Source organism: Macaca mulatta, chromosome 7 (assembly GCF_049350105.2).
Source record: "Macaca mulatta isolate MMU2019108-1 chromosome 7, T2T-MMU8v2.0, whole genome shotgun sequence".
Taxonomy (NCBI): Eukaryota; Metazoa; Chordata; class Mammalia; order Primates; family Cercopithecidae; genus Macaca; species Macaca mulatta.
Window position 1 is genome coordinate 139,757,903 of NC_133412.1, and position 12,024 is coordinate 139,769,926.

General features: G+C 37.7%; 1 protein-coding gene and 1 long non-coding RNA gene across 29 annotated transcripts in view; one reads left to right on the forward strand and one right to left on the reverse strand.

Moving 5' to 3' along the window:
- The window catches only part of GPHN (gephyrin), a 734,546-nt gene that overhangs the window by 143,678 nt on the left and 578,844 nt on the right, over nucleotides 1–12,024 (forward strand).
- The window catches only part of LOC144330318 (uncharacterized), a 91,203-nt gene that overhangs the window by 76,118 nt on the left and 3,061 nt on the right, over nucleotides 1–12,024 (reverse strand). The gene's annotated exons all lie outside the window — the stretch shown is intronic.

Here is a 12,024-nt window from a genome sequence, read left to right on the forward strand (position 1 = left end):
GGTACAGGTTGTTCCTTTTCATGTTTAGTGCTTCCTTCAGGATCTCTTGTTGGGCAGGCCTGGTGGTGACAAAATCTCTAAGCATTTGCTTGTCTGTGAAGGATTTCATTTCTCCTTCACTTATGAAACTTAGTTTGGCTGGATATGAACTTCTGGGTTTAAAATTCTTTTCTTTCAGAATGTTGAATATTGGCCCCCACTCTCTTCTGGCTTGGAGAGTTTCTGCTGAGAGATATGCTGTTAGTTTGATGGGCTTCCCTTTGTGGGTAACCCGACCTTTCTCTCTGGCTCCCCTTAACAGTTTTTCTTTCATTTCAACTTTGGTGAATCTGACAATTATGTGTCTTGGAGTTGCTCTTCTCGAGGAGTATCTTTGTGGCGTTCTCTGTATTTCCTGAATGTGAATGTTGGCCTGCCTTACTAAGTTGGGGAAGTTCTCCTGGATGATATCCTGAAGAGTGTTTTCCAACTTGATTCCATTTTCCCCCTCACTTTCAGACACCCCAATCAGACGTAGATTTGGTCTTTTCACATAAACCCATACTTCCTGAAGGCTTTGTTCATTTCTTTTTCCTCTTTTTTCTTTAGACTTCTCTTCTCTCTTCGTTTCATTCATTTGATCCTCAGTCGCTGATACTCTTTCTTCCAGTTGATCGAGTCGGTTACTGAAGCTTGTGTATTTGTCACATATTTCTGGTGTCATGGTTTTTATCTCTGTCAGTTCGTTTATGGCCTTCTCTGCATTGATTATTCTAGTTATCCATTCTTCCATTTTTTTTCAAGATTTTTAGTTTCTTTGTGCTGGATACTTAATTCCTCCTTTAGCTCTGAGAAGTTTGATGGACTGAAGGCTCCTTCTCTCAACTCGTCAAAGTCACTCTCTGTCCAGCTTTGATCCGTTGCTGGCGATGAACTGCGTTCCTTTGGTGGGGGAGAGGTGCTCTTATTTTTTGAATTTCCAGCTTTTCTGCCCTGCTTCTTCCCAATCTTTGTGGTTTTATCTGCCTTTGGTCTTTGATGATGGTGACATACTGATGGGGTTTTGGTGTGGGTGTCCTTCCTGTTTGTTAGTTTTCCTTCTATCTGTTGGAGATTGCTTGAGGTCCACTCCAGACCCTGTTTGCCTGGGTATCAGCAGCAGAGGCTGCAGAAGATAGAATATTGCTGAACAGCGAGTGTACCTGTCTTATTCTTGCTTTGGAAGCTTCGTCTCCGGGGTGTACCCTGCCACGTGAGGTGTGGGGTGTCGGCCTGCACCTAGTGGGGGATGTCTCTCAGTTAGGCTACTGTTCTCAGATCTCAGCCTCCGTGTTGGGAGATCCACTGCTCTCTTCAAAGCTGTCAGACAGGGTCGTTTGCATCTGCAGAGGTTTCTGCTGCTTTTTATTTAGCTGTGCCCTGTCCCCAGAGGTGCAGTTTACAGAGACAGGCAGGCCTCCTTGAGCTGCTGTGGGCTCCACCCAGTTCGAGCTTCCCAGTGGCTTTGTTTACCTACTTAAGCCTCAGCAATGGCGGGCGCCCCTCCCCCAGCCTTGCTGCTGCCTTGCAGTTAGGTTGCAGACTGCTGTGCTAGTAATGAGGGAGGCTCCGTGGGCGGGGACCCTCTGGGCCAGGTATAGGATATAATCTCCTGGTGTGCCGTTTGCTAAGACCCTTGGTAAAGCACAGTATTGGGGTGTGAGTTACTCGATTTTCCAGGTGTTGTGTGTCTCAGTTCCCCTGGCTAGGAAAAGGGATTCCCTTCCCCCTTGCGCTTCCCAGGTGAGGCGATGCCTCGCCCTGCTTCAGCTCTCGCTGGTCGGGCTGCAGCAGCTGAGCAGCACTGATTGTCCGGCAGTCCCTAGTGAGATGAACCCGGTACCTCAGTTGAAAATGCAGAAATCACCCATCTTCTGTGTAGCTTGGTCTGGGAGCTGGAGACTGGAGCTATTCCAATTCGGCCATCTTGCTCCGCCCTCCTCAAAAAGCTGCATATAAAAGAAAATACCAAGAGTCCTACGTAAGTTACGGGTTCATTGCAATAGGTGATTCACATTCTCTGAGCCTTCTTTGTGTAATATGTAGTGACTGGCTGTCCAAAACCATGAAACCTTCAAAACTACTTCACCACATGGAGACTACATGCCCTGCATTAAAAGACAAGCCTTTGGAGTTTTTCAAAAGAAAAGAACATGAACATGAAGAACAGAAGCAATTACTAAAGGCCACTGTTTCATCAAATGTGTTTCCACTGAGACTATCATGCTCACTGGCTAACCGCATTGCTAAAGCTAAGAAGCCCTTTACATGAAGAGTTGATCCTGCCTGCTGCTAAGGACATATTTCATGAACTTTTAGGAGAAGCTGCAATTCAAAAGGTGTCGTATGTTCCTCTTTCAGCTAGCACTGTAACTAGATGAATCAGTGAGATAGGAGAGTACATGGAGGCACAACTGTTAGAGAGGATTAATGAATCACTGTGGTATGCAATCCAGGTTGATGGGTCTACCAGTGTTGACAACAAGGGAACAATGCTTGTTTTTCTGTGATATATTTTTCAGGAGGATGTACATGAGGAAATGTTATGTGTGCTTTTGTTGCCAACCAACACCACAACTGCAGAACTATTCAAGTCTTTAAATGTTTACATATCAGGAAAAGTGAATTGGTCATTTTCTGTCAGCATATGCACAGATGGAGCGGCTACTATTACTTGACAGCTTTTTGGTTTCACTACTCGGGTCAAAGAGGTCACTTCTGAATGTGAGTCTGCACACCCTGTTATCCATAGAGAAATGCTGGCTAGCCAAAAAATGTCACCTGAACTTAACAGCGTTTCACAGGATGTGATTAAAATTATCAACCACGTTAAAATACATGCCCTTAACTCACATCTGTTCATGCAGCTCTGTGAGGAGATGGACACAGAGCATCTTCTCTTATACACAGGAGTGAGATGGTTTTCTAAAGGTAGATCACTGGCCAGAGTTTGAGTTTCAAGAGCCGTTTCAGAGATTTCTTTTAGGACAACAGTTCTTTTCTTTTAGAAAAACAATCACTACTGGCAGCACATTTCAGTGACACAGAATGGGTCCCAAAACTTGCTTACTTGTGTGACCTATTCAACCTGCTCAGAGAACTCGATCTGTCACTTCAGGGGAGAACAGCAACTGTGTTCATGTCGGCAGATAAAATGGCTCCATTCAAAACCAAACTGGAATTGTGGAGGTGATGAAGGAACATTGGTATTTCTGACATGTTTCAAACATTAGCAGAGATTTTGAGAGACTGAGCCAGGGCTGCCTTTCTCCCAGCTAGTGTATGATCACCTATCCTGGCTTTCAGAAGAGTTGAGTATTACCTCCAAACCACAAAAGACTCCCAAACTGGAAGGAATGGATTTGTGACCCATTCCTGAATAAGTCAGGTGAATTGCCTTTGTCCTTGCTCGAAGTGGATCCACTGCTTGACTTCACAAATTATGGTGGCCTTAAAAGTATGTTTGAGACAACTTCAAATCTCCATATGTTCTAGATTAAAGTCAAGGTCGAATATCCTGAGATTGCCACAAAAGCACTAAAAAGCCTGCTTCCATTTCCAACATCCTGTCTTTGTGAAGCAGGGTTTCCTGCAGTGACTGCAACCAAAATGAGATTATGGAGCAGACTGAATATAAGCAACACACTTTGGGCGTCACTATCTCCCATCACCCCGAGATGTGACTATCTAGTTGCAGGAAAACAAGCTCAGGGCTCTCACTGATTCAACATTATGGTGAGTTGTATAATTATTTCATAATATATTACAATGTAATAATAGAAATAAAGTACATAATAAATACAATGTGCTTGAATCATCCTGAAACCACTCCCCCACCCCTGGTTCATGGAAACATTGTCTTCCATGAAACTAGTCCCTGGTGCCCCAAAGGTTGGGGAATGCTGAAAAATGAAATCCATCTTTCTTTGCATTCTTTCAAAAGAATGAATCTTTCACAATATAGAGGGGGGCCTATAATGGGATATATTCATTAACTCACTCAACAAATATTTATTAAACACCTATCACATGCCAGACATTGTGGTTGATACCAGGGAGAGAGAGTGATAAACAATATAGACATTTGCAAAATGTTCACTTCATTCCCCTATTGATAAGCATTTATGTATCCTGTGTCAATATAGAAAAGGAGGAAAATTATTATTCAGTAATACTATAGAACTTAGTGCAATTTAAACAAATGCATGTGTACAAATAAATGTGTATGTTTTATATATATTTGATATATCATATATATATAAAATATTCTATCTAACCTACCACATGTTCAGAATCTGCTGCAGATATTTTTTCTGTGACACAACAAAGAAACATTAAATGCTTATGCTTCTTTTGTTTTTTGTGGGTTTTTTTCTGTTTTTAAACTAGGAATTTGGTTATCCTGCAAATTATGAATTTTGTTTTAATATTCTAAAGCTATACCTTAATATTATTTGCCACATATTGACTGAGAGCTATTGAATCCTTCATAGTGTAACGTTCTTGGCCTAACAGTCTGCATTTCCCAGGATGCCAGCAAAGCAATTAGGTGGGGCAATTGTGGTCATGCAGGGGCCTTGGGAGTGGTTGGCAGACAGAGGAGCATACAGATCAGACAGATTCCTCTTGTAATGCAGGAAAGGCAGCCCTCCTTTCTCCCATCCCAGCAGTCAGTAGGAGGTAGAGCCACTCGGAGCTATATGAAGAGCCTTTGGAAATGGGTGCCTGTGGTTATGTTTTGCTGCAGCTGCCCTATACTCACAACCTCCTGCATTCCATGCAAGCTTGACCTCTGCCTCTGCCTATTCTCTGGGCAGTTCTCCCTGTCAATTCAGCTGTCTGTGGGGGTCATGGGATCCCAGAGGTAGCTAGGATGCCAGTGTGTTTCTCCGCAGTTCCTTCACTCACACCTTTCTTAGGAACTGTTTAGGGCTGGGAGCTGGTCCTGGTACTCGGCAATGTTATGCAGGGTTCCCAGCATCCTCCCTCTTCTACCTCAGTGTCAGTCATACCTTTCTATCAACTTTCAGTGTTTTCTTTAAAAAGAAAGCGTGATGGTTTACTGGATATTTTGGGTTCAGTGAAGTGGGAGAGGCACTTTCTGGCTGCATTTAGTCAGCCATCTTGTTCCATAGTCATTTGAATTATCTTCCTAAATTTTATTTTCTCAATGTTTGTTCCTGGTATATAAAATTATAATTGATTTTTTAATTAAACTTTTAATTTTTAGATAGTTGTAGAATTACATGTAGTTAAAAGATTTTCTAAAGAGAGATCCTCTGTACCCTCTATCCAGTTGCATCGAATGATAATATTTTGCAAAACAGTACAGTGTCACAATCAGGAGTTTGACATTGACCTAGTGAAGATATAGGACATTTTCATCAACACAAGGATCCCTCATTTTGCCTGTTTGTAGAATACCCACTTCCCTTTCCCCATCTCCCACCTGAACTCCTTGTAAACACGAATTTGTTCTCCATTTCTGTAATATTGTTACATCAAGAAACTTGTGTAAGTGGAATCACACCACATGTAATCTTTTGGGGTTGTCTTTTTTCTGTCAGCATAATTATCTAGCTATTTATCCATGTTGTATATCAGGTGTTGACCACATTGTATGACAGAGAAGTATTCCATGGTATGGATGTGCCACAGTCTGTTTAACATTTACTGATTAAGGGAAATCTAGGTTGCTTCCAATTGTGGGTAAATACGAAACTACTGTAACCCCATACAGGTTTTGGGTATTAACACAGTTTTCTTTTCTCTGGGATAAATGTCCAGGGGTGCAGTAGCAGAGTTGACATAGTAATTGCCTATTTAATTTTTAAAATAACTGCTAAAATATATGCAGAATGACTATAAAATTGTGCATTCCAACCAGCGAACTATGAGTGATCCAATTCTTTCCATCTTCACCAGCATTTTTAGTCACTATTTAAAAAAATGTAGCTATTGTTATAGATGTGTGATGATATCTCATTACATTTTTTTGTTTTTGTTTTTTTGAGACAGCCTTGCTCTGTCACCCAGGCTGGAGTGCAATGACGCGTGTGACTCAGCCTCCCAAGTAACTGGGATTATAGATGTGCACCACCATGTGCAGCTAAATTTTATGTTTTTAGTAGAGGTGAGGTTTCAGCATCTGTGGTCTCGAACCCCTGGCCTCAAGTGATCCGCCTGCCTCAGCCTCCCAAAGTGCTGGAATTACAGGTGTGAGCCACCGTGTCTGTTCTTATTATGGTTTTAATTTACATTTTCCTAATGCCTAAGATGTTGAATGTATTTTCCATCTGCAAATCCTGTTGAATGAAATGTCTCTTTATGCCTTTTTCTCATTTTCTTCTTTTTTTGTTGTTGTTGCATTTGAGGGTTCTTTATATTTTCTGCATGCCAGTATTTTCTTGGATACCTTGTTTATAAAATGTTCTTGTTACATAGCCTCTTTCACTTTCTTACCAGGGTTTTTCACACAGTGAAAGTTTTAAATTTTGATAAAGTACAGTTTATCTATACTTCCTTTTATGGATGGTGCTTTTTGTGTCAAGTATAAAAATTCCTTGTCTAGTGCTACTCCAGAAGATTTACTCCTATTTTTCCTAAAACTTTTATAGTTTTTACACTTCATATTTAAGTCCAGTGTCCATTTTGAGTTATTTTTTATGTAAGGCATGAGATAGGTCGAGGTTAATTTTTTTTGCCTATGGATATGCACTTGCTCCAGCACCATTTGTTGAGTTGCTTTTTTACTTATGTGTAAAATCAGTTGGGCATATTTGTGTGGGGTCTATTCCTGGCTTCTCTATTCTGTTTCCACTGATTTATATGTTTATCTTTCTGGCTAATACCACACAGTCTTAATAATTATACCTGTATATGTCTTGAAATTGAGAAGACTGATGCCTCACACTGAATTCTTTTTCAAAATCGTTTTAGATATTGTAATTCCTTTGCCTTTCCACGTAAGTTGTAGAATAATATTGTCTACGTATACTAAAAATACTTACTGTGATTTTGATGGGTAACAAGCTAAGCTTTTGTTATTAATTTGGGGAGAATTAATATTTTTACAATGTTGAGTCTAACAATCTGTTAATTCTGTATGTTTGTTTATTTATTAGATCTTTGATACCTTTCACCGACATTTTGTAGTTTTCAGCATGCAAGCTCTACACGTTTTGTAGATGTACACCTACCTATTTCATTTTCTTTTGAGCAATGATAAGTGGTGTTATATTTTAATTGAAAGATTCACGTGTCTATGGCTGATATGTAAAAATACAATTGATTTTCATATATCAATCTTGTATCCCGTGGCCTTGAAGAACTCCCTTATTAGTTCTAAAGAGTTTTTTCTAGGTTCCTTGGGATTTTCTATGTTGACAAATGTGCCATTGCAAATAGGGACAGTTTATCTCCTTCTTTCCAGTCTGTATGCTTACTATTTCCTTTTATTGTCTGACTGCATTTGCTAAATATTATTTACTTCATTGAATAATAGTAGTGAAAGCATATATCTTTTTTTTGTTCCTGGTCTTTGGGGAAAGCTTTCAGTCTTTTTACCATTAAGAATTATGTTAGTAGATTTTTAAACAATGCTATTTTTTACCAAGTAGAGGAATTTCCTTTTTCTTCTCATCTTTTTTTATCATGAGTTGGTTGAATTTTGTGAAATGCTTTCCTGCTTTGATTCTATAATCATGTGATTGTGTTTCTTCAACCTGTTAAAATGGTGTTTTACATTGATTGATTTTCGAACATTGAACCATCCTTGCATATGTGGAATAAGCACCATTTAGTCATGATGTATAGTTATTTTTATATGTAATTCTGAGTTCTTTTACCAATATTTTGTTAAGGATCTTTTGGATATATATTCACATAAGAAATATTTGTCTGTGGGTTTTGTTTTATTATACTTTCTTTGTTTGCTTTTTGCATCTGGGTAACATTCCCTTCATAATATTTGGATATTCTCTCCTTTTATTTTCTGATAGAGATGGTTTAGAATTGGTGTAAATTTTGTAAGTATTTGTTGGGATTTTCCAGTGAAAGAATTTTTGCCTAGACAGTTTTTGGAGGAGTTTTTAAATTACAAATTCAATTATCTTAATAGTCGTAGGTCTGTTCAAATTACCAATTTCACATTGGTGAGTTTTGGTAGTCTGTTTTTCTTTTGAGGAATTGCCTGTGCCTCTTAGGTTAACAAACTGATGTGTGTAGAGTGGTTTGTAGTATTTCCTTACTATCGTTTTGATTCCTACAGAGTCTGTAGTGAAATCTCTCCTGTTTCTTTCCTGATGTTGGAACAGGTGTACTTCATTTTATTGGGCTTTACATTTTGACTCTACTCAAAGATTGTGTTTTTTACATATCAAAAGTTTATAACAATCCTACATCAAGCAAGTCTGTCAGTGCTATTTTTTTCAACAGCATGTTTTCATTTTGTCTCTGTGTCACATTTTGGTAATTCTTACAATGTTTTAAACTTTTTAATAATTACTGTGTCTGTGATGGTGATTTCTGATCATTGATGTTTGATGTTACTCATACAATTGTTTTGGCCTACCATGAACCACATCCATAGAAGATGTTGAACTTAATCAATACATGTTGTGTGTGTTCTGTTTGTTCCACTTAATGACCATTTCCCATCTCTTTCTCTCTCTATGGGTTTTCTTTTTCACTGAGACACATCAATACTGAAATTAGGCCAAATGTTTGCCCTACAGTGTCCTCTAAGTGTTCAAGTGAAACGAAGAGCTGCATATCTCTCACTTTAAGTGAAAAGCTAGAAATGAGCAAATTTAATGAGAAAGGAATGTCACAAGTCAAAACAGGTCAAAAGCTAGGCCTCTTGCAACAAACAGTTAGCCAAGGTGTGAATGGAAACTAAAAGTTTTTGAAAACAGGTAAAAGTACTGTTTCAGATAACACATGAATGATAAAAAAGTGAAACAGCTTAATTGCTAATAAAGAGATAATTTTAGCAGTCTGGCCAAATTGGACTAGCCACAAAATTTTGTTAAGTCAAAACCTAATCCAGAGCAAGGCCTGAATTCTCTTCAGTCCTACAAAGACTAAATGAGATGCAGAAGTTGCACAAGAAAAGTTGGAAGCTAGCACAGGTTGCTTCCCGAGGTTTGAGGAAATAAGTCCTCTCTATAACATAAAGTACAAGGTAAAGCTGCAAGTGGTGATTTAAAAGTTGCAGCAAGCCATCCATAATCTAGCTAAAATCACTGATGAATCTTCAGTGGCTACACTCAACAACAGGTTATCAGTATAGATGAAATAACCTTCTGTTGGAAGAAGATGCCATCTAGGACTGTCATAGCTAGAGATGAGATGTCAATGCCTGGCTTCAAAGCTTCAAAGGGCAGGCTGACTCATGAGTTAGTGGCTAATGCAGCTGGTAACTTTAAATTGAAGCCATTGCTCATTTACCATTTTGTAAATCATAGGTCCCTCAAGAATTATGCTCAATTTACTCTTCCAATGCTCTATAAATGAAACAACAAAGCTAAATCACAATACATCTGTTTACAGCATGATTTACTAAATATTTTAAGTCCACTGTTGAGACCTACTGCTCAGAAAAATAGATTAAAAAAAATACTACTGCTCACTGATAGTGAGCCAAGAGCTCTGATGAAAATGTACAAAGAGAATAATGTTGTTATCATGGCTGCTAACACAGCATCCATTCTGCAGCCTATGGATTAGGGAGTAATTTTGAGTTTCAAGTCTTAGTATTTAAGAAATACATTTTGTCAGGCTGTAGCTGCCATAATAGATAGGGATTGCCGTGATAGACCTGGGCAAAGTAATTTGAAAACATTTTGGAAAGGACTTACCATTCTAGATGCCATTCAGAACATTCATGATTCATGGAGGGAGTTCAAAATATCAGCATTAATAAAACTTGAGAAGTTTATTTGACCCTTTATGGATCAGTTTGAGGGGTTTATGACTTCAGTGGTGGAAAGTAGTGGCAGATGTGGTAAAAATAGCAAGAGAACTAGAATTAGAAGGAGAGCCTGAAGATGTGACTGAATTGTTGCAATCTCATGATAAAGTATTCACAGATGAGGAAGTTTTTCTTATGAATAATCAAAGAAAGGGGTTTCTTGAGGTGGAATCTACTCCTGGTGAAGATGCTGTAAACATTATTAGAATGACAACAAAGGATTTAGAATATGACACAAACTTACCTGATAAAACAGTGGCAGGATCTGTGAGGATTGACTCTTCCAATTTTGAAAAAATTCTACTGTGAACAAAATGCTGTTGAATGGAATTGCATGCTATAGAGAAATCTTTTGTCAAAGGAAGAGTCAACCTGTGGGGCAACTTCACTGTTGTCTTTCTGTTGCAACCACCACCATTGGTGAGTCAGCGGCTATCAGCATCAAAGTAGGACTCTCTGCTAACAAAAACTTTACATCTCAATGAAGGTTTACATGGTCATTAGCATTTTTCGCAATAAGATCTTTTAAAATTAAGGTATGTACATTTTAAAAACATAATTCTGTTGCACATTTATTAGGCTGTAGTATAGCATAAACATAACTTTATATATGTACTGGAAAACTGAAAAGTTGTGTGACTTACTTTGTTGCAATATGCACTGTATTGTGGTGGCCTAGTACTGAACCTGCAATATCTCCAAGGTGTGCCTGTAATTTGTTTCTATTTTTCTCTTTGTCAGGCTTGTTAGAGGCAGTTTTCTTTTGTTTTGTTTTTTAAGGTCCAGATCTTTGTTTCATTGTTTTATTATTTTGCTGTTTTTAATGTTATTGATTTGTGCTCTTTATTATTTCCTTCTTTCTGCTTTATTTAGTTTTGTTATGCTTGTCAGTTTCTAGGTTTTGTGCTTATATTATTGATTTGAGACTTTTACTATTTTCAAGAAAATGCACTTATTGCTATATGTCCGTATAGCACTACTTTTCCTCTATTCTAAAAATTTTGATATGTCTTATTTTCATATGTTTTTCAGTTTAGAGAGTATGTGTGTTTGCATGCATTTAATCTCTCTTGAGATGTCCTTTTTGTTTCATGGATTACTTAGAAGTCTCTTGTTTAGATTTCAAATCTTTGCCTTGTCTGGTATGTTTCTGTTGTTTCCATTCTGGTCAAATAATATATTGAGTATTATTTCAATCATTTTAAAATCATTGATTTTTATTTTAAAGTACAGAACATGGTCTATCTTGGAATAAGTTGTGCAGGCATGTATTTGCTGGTTTTGGCTGGAGTGTTCTTTAAATGTCAGCTATGTCCTGGTGGTTGATATTGTTGAGTTCTTTTGTATCTTTGTTGATTATATGTCTAGTTCTTTCTAACTTTGTGAGGCTTGTTGATGTCTCCAACTATGTTTATGGCCTTTCTTTCATTTTTTCAGTTATATCAGTTTTGCATCACATATTTTGCAGCTTTGTTGTTTGGTATATACACCTTTACGATTGTTTTGTCTTCCTGATGGATTAATTTTTTTATCATTAAGTATTGTGCCTCTTTGTCTCTGGTAATTTCTTTTCTTTTGAAGCTTATTTTACCTGATATTAATACAGCCACTCCTGCTTTCTTATGTCTACTTGGTAGATCTTTTTCCATCTTTTTATACTCAACAGTCTTGTATCTTTATATTTTTAGTAAGTTTCAGATGGAGAGCATATTTTTGGGTCTGCCTTTAAATTCACTCTGGTAATCTCTGTCTTTTAGTTGGTGTATTTATACCATTTACATTATATAATTAATTATCTGTAGGAGCTTAAGTCTCCCACTTTATTTCTTGTATTTTGTTTGTTCTCACTTGTTTTTCTTTTTCCTTTTTCCTTTCTTCTTGGGAGTTATTTGAATCTTTTTAGGAGTTTCATTTTTATTTATAAATATTTTTAATGATCTCTCTTTTCTAGTGGTTGTTTAATGGTTACTCTAGTGTATGTGTGTGTGTGTATAAAATTTTATCAACTTTATCAATTCATGTGAAGTGTAGGA